Source organism: Mobula hypostoma, chromosome 5, assembly GCF_963921235.1.
Source record: "Mobula hypostoma chromosome 5, sMobHyp1.1, whole genome shotgun sequence".
In the NCBI taxonomy this organism is placed as follows: domain Eukaryota; kingdom Metazoa; phylum Chordata; class Chondrichthyes; order Myliobatiformes; family Myliobatidae; genus Mobula; species Mobula hypostoma.
In genome coordinates, this window is record NC_086101.1 from 189,365,474 (window position 1) to 189,376,902 (window position 11,429).

The following is an 11,429-nucleotide window of genomic DNA, read 5'->3' on the forward strand; positions in this document are numbered from 1 at the left end:
ACTATAGTTGGTTTTAACCTAACCCCTCTGCCATTCTATTAAAGGCTATCTGTTCCATCTCTGGTGACATATCCTTGACTTGCTGCAGGATTTAGTTACCACAGAAGTGAGAACAGTTCTCCATTTCAAACTGGACGATTAGTTACAAGAGGGAGGCTCTCCAGTTGGAAAGAGGTTTCTTGTCCACATCACTGCAAACTTGCTGCTTACCACTTCAGTCTCTCATCCCACCCCTGCACAGCCTCCAGCTTATCACTTCCCAATCTTTCCTTAAGACTTGCAGCCTCTCTGATTGTTTTCTGATTCCTCCCATCACCACTCCCCTACCCTGCAAATTTAAACACTGAAGTTATATAAGACAAAGGAACACAATTAGACCTTTCACTCCATCGGACCTGTTCCACAATTCCATCATGACTGACTTATTACCCTCTCTAAGATCATTAGACACAGGAGCAGATTAAAAATAGCATGGAGCTGAATAAGATGCATAAATAAGCTAATTAACTACAGTTTTTTTAAGCGGCCTTCCTCTCCCTATCACTGGCTGCTATCGGATGAAAATGTAGGAGTTTTGGGATCCAAATTGCAAGGATTGATTGGTGAGGCCATGGACTCGTTTTGGGGGGCTTTGAAGTTCATGTTGCATATGTTTCTGGATTTTGGTTACTCTTTTTCTTTTCCATTTCTGAGCGGTTTGTTCCGGCCAATTCGTGCATACTGGGGTGCTTTGGCGAGGAATGGACTGGGCTACCAGCGCGGTGATGAACTGAACTAAATTGAATACTGTTGGACTCCTGGTTTGATTTTGATATTCTATGTGTTGTTTGCTCACTTTATGCCATTTGCACAATTTGTTCCTTTCTCACGCTTTGGATGCTTGATGTTTTCTTGAACGGATTCCATGGTATTTCTTTGTTTCATAGCTGCCCGTGGGAGGACGACTCTCAGGGCTGTATTCTGTATACATACTTTCAACCTTTGACTCGGCCAATGATAAAACACAGCCTTACAGTAAATCCACAGTAGACAAGGATGGAGAACTGTCTGCAGTTCTGTGTGCAATGCCTTAATCGTTCACAGAGGGAGTTAATATGTTCACTGAATTGATGTCCAATTTGAGGTCATGAAAAGACAATCAATTAAAGAATTCCAACATTAGACATAGGCCATCCAGATATTTTCACACAAATGGTGGAGAATAAGATTCAATAAGATCACTGCTGAACTGATCTGTGCCTCAATTCCATCTTACTGCTAGTTTTCCATAACCCTTGACCCAGCCTTCAAAACATACATGGACTTAGCATCCACAATTCTCGGGGAAAAGAATTCCAAAGATTGGCAAACCTTTGAGAGACACACCCTCCTAGTATCTACATTTGGATCATTCAAAATGTCTCATCCCACTTCACACCAGTGAGACTTTTCTCAACCTCATCAAGCATTCCTTAAAACTTAAGAAACCTAGTGCAGCTTCTCCTGAAATAAGCAGATCAAAATTGTATGTAGTTCTCCAGATATGCTTCACCAGGAGCCTCATACTTACTGACATAGCTACTTGCAATGAAGAGCAGCATTCCTTCAATGCTAACTTCACGCATTGACTCCATATACAGCAGGTTCTGTTGTCTCACTCTACTTAACAATCTGATTTTATAGAGCAACAGAGGTACTCAGCAGGTCAAGCAGCACCTGTGAAAGGAGAGGAATCGTTGATGGCGAAACCCTGAATCAGGGTTCTGGCACAAAGTATTGACAATTGACAATTCCTTTCTACCCACAGATGCCGTCTGACCTGCTGAGCTTCTCTAGTGAATTACTTGTTTGTCCAGATTCCAGTATCTGCCATCTCCTGTCTCCAATCTGATTTTCTGCTCTTCCTACTGAAGATGTCTTAATTAAAAACTGATATCAGAATCAGGTTGAATACCACTGGTATAGGTCATGAAATTTACTGTTTTGCAGCAGCAGTACAGTATAATACATTAAAAAAAACAAATTTCACAAAATTTTAGAAACAAAAAACAACATTTTCATTGGCATGGTGAAAAGATTAATTTAAAAATGGATGCAAAGATCATTCTGATTTAATTGCTTGGTGTTTTTCAGACTGAATGCTCAAATATTGCTCCTATCTTTCAGACTATTTCTTGTAGTTGAGGTGGCCTGAACTGCGGTAACTTTGGTAAGGTATGTATGAAGCAAGTAACAATCTTTAAATCTTAAAGTAAATGAGTGAAAGTGAAGACTAATTTTCTGAACAGACACCAAGCAACAATCTACCTCGTTATGATCCTGCACCTTATTGTTTACCAGCACTGCGCTCTCACAGTAGCTGTTACACCTTACTTGACATTTTGTTATTGTTTTACCTCGTTCTACCTCAATGCGCTGCGTGATTCCCAACACTGGCAAAGCTTTCCCCATTACTGAGCACACGTACAAGGAGTGCTGCCACAAAAAAGCACCATCCATCATCAGGGACCCCACCATCTAGGCCACGTTCTCTTCTCACTAGGACCATCAAGCAGGAGGTACAGAGCCCTTGGGTCAGGAACAGTTAATGCCCTGATAACTTAACTCACCTCAACTCTGAACAGATTCCACAATCTACAGACTTAGTTTCAACTCATCTTCTCAGTATTAGTGATTTATCTTTTTATTATATGCACAATTTGTCTTATTTTGTCAGTCTTTAAATATGGTTTTCCATAAATTCTATTGCATTTACTTTCCTGTAAATACCTGCAAGAAAATGCACCTCAAGGAGGTACATTTAGGCATATAGTACTTTTGATAATAAAATTTACTTTGAACTTTTGGATTATAATGATTTGATCTTATGAACAGTATATAAGACCAGCTCTTCAATGCATCTTGGGTCATATGACAATAATAAGCCAGACCTAATTAACCTAACAGAGACTCAGAGGATTACCATAAGTCACGTGTATCAGTATTGCAATGGAATAAAGGGAGTTACACAGGCATGACAGAGGAGCTTCCCCAGGTGGATTGGAGGAGGATACTGGTGGGGATGATGGCAGAACAGAGATGGCTGAAGTTTCTGCAAATAGTTCACAAGATATGTCCCACAGAAGAAGTAGTTCTCAAAAACAGGGGGAGGCAACTATGGCTGACAAGGGCAGTTAAGGACTGCATAAAAGCCAAGGACATAAAAGGTAGCAAAAGTGAGTGGGAAGTCAGATGATTGGGAAGCTTTTAAAATCCAACAAAAAGCAACTTAAACTGCTACAAGGGAAAAGATGAAATATAAGGGCAAACTAGCCAATAACATAAAGCAGGATACTAAAAGTTTTTTCAGTTATATAAAGAGTAAAAGGGAGGTGCGAGTTGATATTGAACCACTGGAAAATGATGCTGGTGAGTTACTAATAGGGGACAGAGAAATGGCAAATGAACTTATTGGGACTTTGCATCTGTCTTCACTGTGGAAGACACTAGCAGTGTGCCGGAGGTCCGTGAGTGTCAGGGAGCAGGAGTGAGTGCCATTGCTATTACAAAGGAAAAGGTGCTAGGCTAACTCAAAGATCTTAAGGTGAAAAAGTAACCTTGGCCAGATGGACAACATCCCAGGGTCCTGAGAGGTTGCTGAAGAGATAACAGATGCATTGGTCGTGATCTTTCAAGAATCACTTGATTCTGGCATGGTCCTGGAGGAATGGAAGATTGCAAATGTCACTCCACTCTTCAAGAAGGGTGGAAGGCAAAAGAAAGGAAATTATAGGCCAGGTAGCCTAACCTCAGTGGTTGGGAACGTGCTGGAGTCTATTATTAAGGATGAGGTTTTGGGGTACTTGGAGACCTATGATAAAATAAGTCAGTCAGCATGGGTTCTGTAAAGGGAAGTCTTGCCTGACAAATCTGTTAAGAGTTCTTTGAGGAAGTAACAAACAGGGTGACAAAGGAAAGGCAGTAGATGTCATTTACATGGATTTTGAGAAGGCATTTGATAAGGTGCCACACGAGGCTGCTTAACAAGATAAAATCCTACTGTGTTACTGACATGGATAAAGAAACGGCTGACAATCAGGTGGCAGCGAGTGAGAATAAAGGAGACCTTTTCTTCTTGGCTGTCAGTGACTAGTGGTGTTCCTCAGAGATCAGTATTGGAACCTACTTTTCACATTGCTTGTCAATGATTTAGATAACGGAACTGATGGCTTTGTGGCACAGTTTGCGGATGATACAAAGATAGATGGAGGGCTGGGTGGTGCTGAGGAAGCAATGCAATTGCAGCAGGACTTAGACGAAGTGGAAGAATGAGCAAAAAAGTGCAGATGGAACACAGTGTTGGGAAATGTATGATAATGCATTTTGGTAAAAGCAACAATAGTGTGGATTATTAACTAAATGGGGAGAAGGTTCAAACATCAGAGATGCAAAGGGACTTGGGAGTCCTCGTGCAAGACTCCCAGAAGGTTAATTTACAGGTTGAGTCTGTGGTAAAGAAGGCAAATACAATGTTAGCATTTATTTCAAGGGGAACAGAATATAAAGCAAGGAGATAATGCTAATCTTTATAAGACACTAGTCAGGCTGCACTTGGAGTATTGTCAATAGTTTTGTGCCCCATATCTCAGAAAGAAAGTGTTGCCATTGGACAGAGTCCAGAGGAGGTTCACAAAGATTAGATTATGAGAACGCTCATTCCTCTTTTATTTTCATTTAGAAATGATTCCAGGAATGAAGGGATTAACATATGAGGAGCGTTTGGCAGCTTTGGGCATGTGCTCACCGGAATTCAGAAGAATGCTGGGGTGGGAGGGATCTCATTGAAACCTACCAAACATTGAAAGGACTAGATAGGGTGGATGTGGAGAGGATGTTTCCTATGGTGGAGGTATCCAGAACAAGAGGGCACAGCTTCAAAATTGACAGATGACCTTTTAGAACAGAGGTAAGGATGAATTTTTTTTCAGCCAGAGAGTAGTGAATTTGTGGAATGTTCTGCCACAGACTGCAGTGGATGCCGTGTCCATGGGTATTTTAAAGGTGGAAGTTGATTGTTTCCTGATTGGTCAGTGTTCAAAGGATAAGGTGGGAAGGCAGGTGTATGGGATTGAATGGGATCCATGATCAGCCACGATGGAATGGTGGAGTAGACTTGAAAGGCTGAATGGCCTAATTCTGCTTCTATGACTTACGGTCCCGACAGCATGTGTGTGGCAGAAAAGAGAGAGTCGACATTTTGGGTTAAAACTCAGCAGCAGATTTCAACCCAATGACTTTCTCCAACTTGTTGCTCGTTGCTCTGGATTTCAGCATCTGTAGTCTCGTGTGCCTTCAGTCAGTTCTCAAACTGTACAATCAGCAATATCACCATCACTGGCCAAAAAACAAATCACTTCGATGTTGACAGTATTTTTAACATTTATAAACTAACACAGTGTTCAAAACTAGGTTGGTGTCACATTGACAGGAACTTTTCTGGGATCCTTCCATACCTTCATTTGTATTTTTACCTGTCGTATGAATAGAAATACTTAACGTTTTAGGAACAGCTTCCTCCCCTCCGCCATCAGATTTCTGAACCCATGAACTATTTTGCTCTCTTTCTGCACTATATTTAATGGTCATTTTTACGTATTGCACTGTACTACTGCTGCCATACAACAGATTTCATGACACCTGTCAGTAATAACAACCTGAGTCTGATTAACTTTTTTTTGTCAAATCTGCTCACTTATATCTCAAAGTAAGATAAACAGTCTCCTCTGTTACTGCCCCCAATATTTCCCCTGATGACATCCTTCACTCCAAAGAGAAAAGCCCTTGCCCGCTGAACTCCGGATAAGTTCTTGTGCCGAGTGCAGGAAAAGGAAGATTGGTTTTGTGCTTGGAAGCCTATGACCAGTGACGTACCATAGGGACCCTCATTGTTTACATGAACAATTTAGATATGAATGGAGGAGGTATGACTAGAAACTTCAGAGATGACATGAATTTGATTGGTGCTCATAGTGAGGCGGATAATCTCTGCCTACAGGTTGATAGTAATCAATTGCTCCAATGGACAGAATTAATACTGATAAGAGGATATACTTTGGGAAGACTAACAATGGTAGGAGAATCATGAGATGGACAAAGTGCTAAGGAAAAAGGAAACAATTATCCCAGAAGGTGTCAGCACAAGATAATACAATGGTGAAGATGATGTAAGGAATTTAATTTTTATTTAACGATACAGCACAGAATAGGCCCTTCGAGTGCGTTGCCCAGCAACCCCTGATCCTAACTATGGTCTAATCACTGGACAATTTACAGTGACCAATTAAGCTGCTAACCAGCAGAACACTCGGAGGAAACGCACACATTCCACAGATTCCTTAAAGAGGGCATCGGAACTGAACTCCAATGCCCTGAGCTGCAATAGTGTTGCTCAAATAACTTCATTTACCTGAAAACAAAATATTACAGTAAGGAAGTTACAGCAAAACTTTCTAAAGTATTTACTGAGCCTCAGATGAAGTACTTTGTGCAGTTCTGACGTCCACACAATAGAGTCACAGAGTTCAACCGCAAGGAAACAGACCCTTTGTCCCAATTTATCCCAGCTGACCGTGGCATCTTCCTGAGCTCATGCCATTGGTTTGCATTTGGCTCATACTCTTCGAAACCCTTTCAATCCATCAACCTTTCCAATATTATAATGATCTTTTAACCTCTACCATTTCCTCTGCCAGATTGTTTCCTGTGAGCATCACTCTTTGGATAAACTTGCTTCTCGAGCCCTCTTTAACTCTTTCACCTCTCATCTTAAACCAATCTCATTTTAAACCTATAAAGGTAGTGGATTCGGCCCAGATGAGCTCATCTACATGAAACGTTGCTGCAGGAAAGCAGTATCCATGATCAAAGATCGTCACCACCCAGGCTGGCTGCTGCCAGGTAGAAGGTAAAAAAGCCTCAGGACTCCCACCACCAATTCAATAACAGTTACTACTCCTCAACCGTCAGGCTGATGAACAAAAGGGGATTGCTACACTCATTCAAGGACTTTTTTGAATCTTATTTATTGCTATTTATTTAGATCTCCATTTGCACAGTTTGTTCTCTATTGATCCTGTCTACAGTCACTGTTCCATAAATTTGCTAAGTATACCCACAGAAAAAGAATCGCAGGGTTTTATGTGGTAACACACATGTACTCTGACCATAAATTTTACTTTGACTTTGACTATGCCTTCTGGTCTGAGACTTTCCTACTCTGGAAATAAGTCTGCAGTAATGCACTATACCCCTCATGATTTAACAAAAATCTACAAGATAATTCGTCAGCCTCCAATGCTCCAGGGAAAATAATTCTAGCCTATCCAGGCTCTCCTCATAATTCAAGCCCTCCAGCTCCATATTTTTCTACTTTCTCCAACTTAGTCTCATCCTTCTGATAATACAGCAATGAGAAATACACACAATACTCCAGGCAATAACAAGCCAAAGATCACAGTAGCATATCATTCCCCCAGTACTTTAGGATAGTTACTACACTCCAGGTAGGAATAAAAATCAGGAAATAATGGTGGTTTTTTAAGAAAGGTACTGAAATAACAATGGAAAATTTTAATTAGATAAATCAAATTGGGAAGGGTGTTCTTCAGGACATATTTCATGGAATATTTTAACTGTATCTTCTGAGAACATTACATTGAGGAAACAACCAGGAAACAGGTTGTATGCGGTACGTGTAATGAAACGAGAACAATTACTTTTCATATTTCCCTGTAGAATAATGGATGGCTATTCAGTCCACAGATCCTGTGTTGGTCTTCAAAGTTGTGAGGCAAGCAGATGCGGAAACTGTATAACGTGGGGTTAAGATGAAGTTATGTACTTCAGAAAGAAGAATTTAAAAAGAAATAAATAGAGTGAGAACAACAGTTTGGTGGTATTTGGTTGTCTTGTGAAAACTTGTTAAAGTACCAAACTGTGAATCAAAAAGCTTTAGAAGGAATCTGATTCCGAAACAGCATTGTCCCATTCTGAACTAGGGGAAAGAGCACGAAGTGGGATTTACCGTACTGATGTTACAAAGTTAACACATGACTGAGCGGCTTTCTTTTTGCTTTTGACTATTTTCTGATTGCTAAATTGGATCTAATTTTATAGTCACAGTACATGTAAAACAAGGATTTACAGTGAATGAATCCTTTCTTTCACAAACATTTTCATTGCAGGGTGCACAAGCATTAGATGCACAATTTTCCTGCAGCATTCTGAGACAATGATAGTGCAAAGTATAAAAGTTAAACATTAAAGCCAGGATAAACATAGTGAGAGAGTATAGAGCACTACAGCACAGAAACAAGTCCTACAGCCCATCTAGTCCATGCCAGCCTAGTCTCATCTACCTGCACACAGACGTCCATACCTCTCTCATCCATGTTACTCAAACTTAAATGTTACAAATGATCTTGCATCTGCCACTTCTGATGGTAGCTCATTCCACACTCACACCACCCTCTGAGTGAAGTTTTCCCTCAGATTCCACTTAAATATTTTACATTTGACCCTAAACCTGCAACTTCTACTTTTAGTCTCAGCCAACCTGAGGGGCAAATGCCTGCTTGCATTTACCCTATCTAAACCTCTCAATTCTGTATACCTCTTTAGCATCCCTCGTTCTCTTGCACTCCAGAGAATAAAGCCAACATTCCTCTGGCCCCTCAAGTTCCAGCATTCTTTCAAGCTTAATGACATCTTTCCTTACGATAAGTGACCAAATGTGCACACAAAATTCTAAATTCAGCCTCACCAACACCTTACACAACTTCAACATGACATCCCAACTCCTGTACTCAATGCCCCGATTTATGAAGGCCATTGTGCCAAAAGCACTATTTACAACCCTATCTCCCTGTGATGGAACTTCCGAGGAATTATGCATCTGCATTCCCAAGTTCCTCTGTTCTACCGCACTCCTCAGTTCTCTACCATCTCTACTGGGGGGGGGGCAAAAATCATGGGGACGGGGGCGCAGAGATCATGGGGACGGGGGTGCGCGGAGATCGTGGGGATGGGTGGGGGTGCAGAGATCATGGGGACGGGGGGTGGAGATCGTGGGGAGGGGGGTGCAGATCGCGGGGACAGGGGAGTGCAGATCGCGGGGACAGGGGGGTGCAAATCGTGGGGACGGAGGGGGCTGAGATCGTGGGGATGAGGGGGAGGCGGAGATCCTGGGGACGGGGGGGCAGAGATCGTGGGGACGGGGGCGTGGAGATCGTGGGGGGCAGAGATCGTGGGGACGGGGGCGTGGAGATCGTGGGGATGGGGGGGTGGAGATCGTGGGGACGGGGGCGTGGAGATCGTGGGGACGGGGGAGTGGAGATCGTGGGGACGGGGGAGTGGAGATCGTGAGGACGGGGGGGTGGAGATCGTGGGGACGGGGGGTGGAGATCGGAGGACGGGGGGTGGAGATCGTGGGGACAGGGAGGGTGGAGATCGTGGGGACGGGGAGGGTGGAGATCGTGGGGATGGGGGGTGGAGATCGTGGGGACGGGGAGGGTGGAGATCGTGGGGACGGGGCAGTGGAGATCGTGGGGAGGGGGGTGCAGATCGTGGGGATGGGGGGGTGCAGATCGTGGTGACGGAGGGGGCCGAGATTGTGGGGACGAGGGGGGGGCGGAGATCGTGGGGACGGGGGGGAGATCGTGGGGACGGGGGGCGTGGAGATCGTGGGGATGGGGGGGTGGAGATCGTGGGGACGGGGGCGTGGAGATCGTGGGGGGCAGAGATCGTGGGGACGGGGGCGTGGAGATCGTGGGGATGGGGGGGTGGAGATCGTGGGGACGGGGGCGTGGAGATCGTGGGGACGGGGGAGTGGAGATCGTGGGGACGGGGGAGTGGAGATCGTGAGGACGGGGGGGGGTGGAGATCGTGAGGACGGGGGGGGTGGAGATCGTGGGGACGGGGGGGTGGAGATCGTGAGGACGGGGGGTGGAGATCGTGGGGACAGGGAGGGTGGAGATCGTGGGGACGGGGCAGTGGAGATCGTGGGGAGGGGGGTGCAGATCGTGGGGACGGGGGGGTGCAGATCGTGGGGACGGGGGGGTGCAGATCGTGGTGACGGAGGGGGCCGAGATTGTGGGGACGGGGGGGGGCGGAGATCGTGGGGACGGGGGGGGCGGAGATCGTGGGGACGGGGGGGAGATCGTGGGGACGGGGGGCGTGGAGATCGTGGGGACGGGGGGGTGGAGATCGTGGGGACGGGGGGGTGGAGATCGTGGGGACGGGGGGGGCGGAGATCCTGGGGACGGGGGGGGCGGAGATCGTGGGGACGGGGGGGGCGGAGATCGTGGGGACGGGGGGGGCGGAGATCGTGGGGACGGGGGGGAGATCGTGGGGACGGGGGGCGTGGAGATCGTGGGGACGGGGGGGTGGAGATCGTGGGGACGGGGGGTGGAGATCGTGGGGACGGGGGGGTGGAGATCGTGGGGACGGGGGGGGTGGAGATCGTGGGGACGGGGGGGGCGCGGAGATCATGGGAAGCGGAAAGATCCTGATGTGGGTCTGTGAAAACGAAGCAGACGAAAGGTTTCAGCCCGAAAGACAAAGTCAATCTGCCTCCACAGATGCTGTCCGATCAGTGGGTTCCTCCGGCTTTTGACTGGCTACCCCAGACTCCAATCTCTGCAATCTCCCTCCACGTCCCCACTATTTTACTGAAACGTTATATCAGCTCCTTGATTGAGAGGATGAATCCGAAGCCCACGGACCCCAACCCAAGGAGGGAGCGGGGGGGCCGGGCCTTGTCCCGGTTGTCAGGACAGAACAGACACCACTCGGGAAAAAAAGCCGCTAACGTTAATCAACACCTGTTGTGACCCACCGACGCCGCGGCCGAGAAAGAAAACGACAACAAAAATCAATCACCATTCGGATAAAGAGGAAACCGTTCTTCCACAGCAGTCCGAGGGAATGACGGGAGGAGGACGGCGTCCCGAGCCCACGTGACCACGCCACCGTAGGACCCGCCCCCACCCGGCAGATCGTCTCCGCCGATTGGTAGCAACCGACCCCCTAGACAGAATCCATCCAATGATTGGGCAACTATGTCGCCCATCAACGCCGACGGGCGACGAAAGGTGAGGTCATAGAAAGGTCACGCGGTGGATTGTGGTGGTGGAGGATGATGCGGTGGAGGAGGAGGAAGAGGATGACGCTGTACTACAGTTCCCAGAAGGCCCCAGCAGGATGGAGTGACGTCACAGGAGGCTGTTGAGAATTTCACGGAAACAGATCGCGATCTGTCCATCTGCGGAGTGTGTGATGGGGTGTTGGTTAAATCTCGACACAGGGGATACACGGACTTTGGTTTTTTCTCTATGTCTCAGTCCTGAAGAAGGGTTTAAGCTTATTCTGACATGTACCTACATTCAATGACACAAGAGATTCTGGAAGTCCGG

The 11,429-nt window shown here is 46.0% G+C and overlaps 1 protein-coding gene across 4 annotated transcripts in view; it reads right to left on the reverse strand.

The window, feature by feature from the left end:
- The window catches only part of rnf4 (ring finger protein 4), a 57,509-nt gene extending 46,533 nt beyond the window's left edge, over positions 1–10,976 (reverse strand). For 3 of the 4 annotated variants that reach the window (XM_063049565.1, XM_063049563.1, XM_063049566.1), the window contains exon 1: positions 10,897–10,948. The gene's annotated coding sequence lies outside the window, so the exon portion shown is untranslated. Of the gene's footprint in view, positions 1–10,896 lie in introns of all 4 variants that reach the window. The other variant, XM_063049564.1, reaches the window with a different exon arrangement.
- Positions 10,977–11,429: the final 453 nt, after the last annotated feature.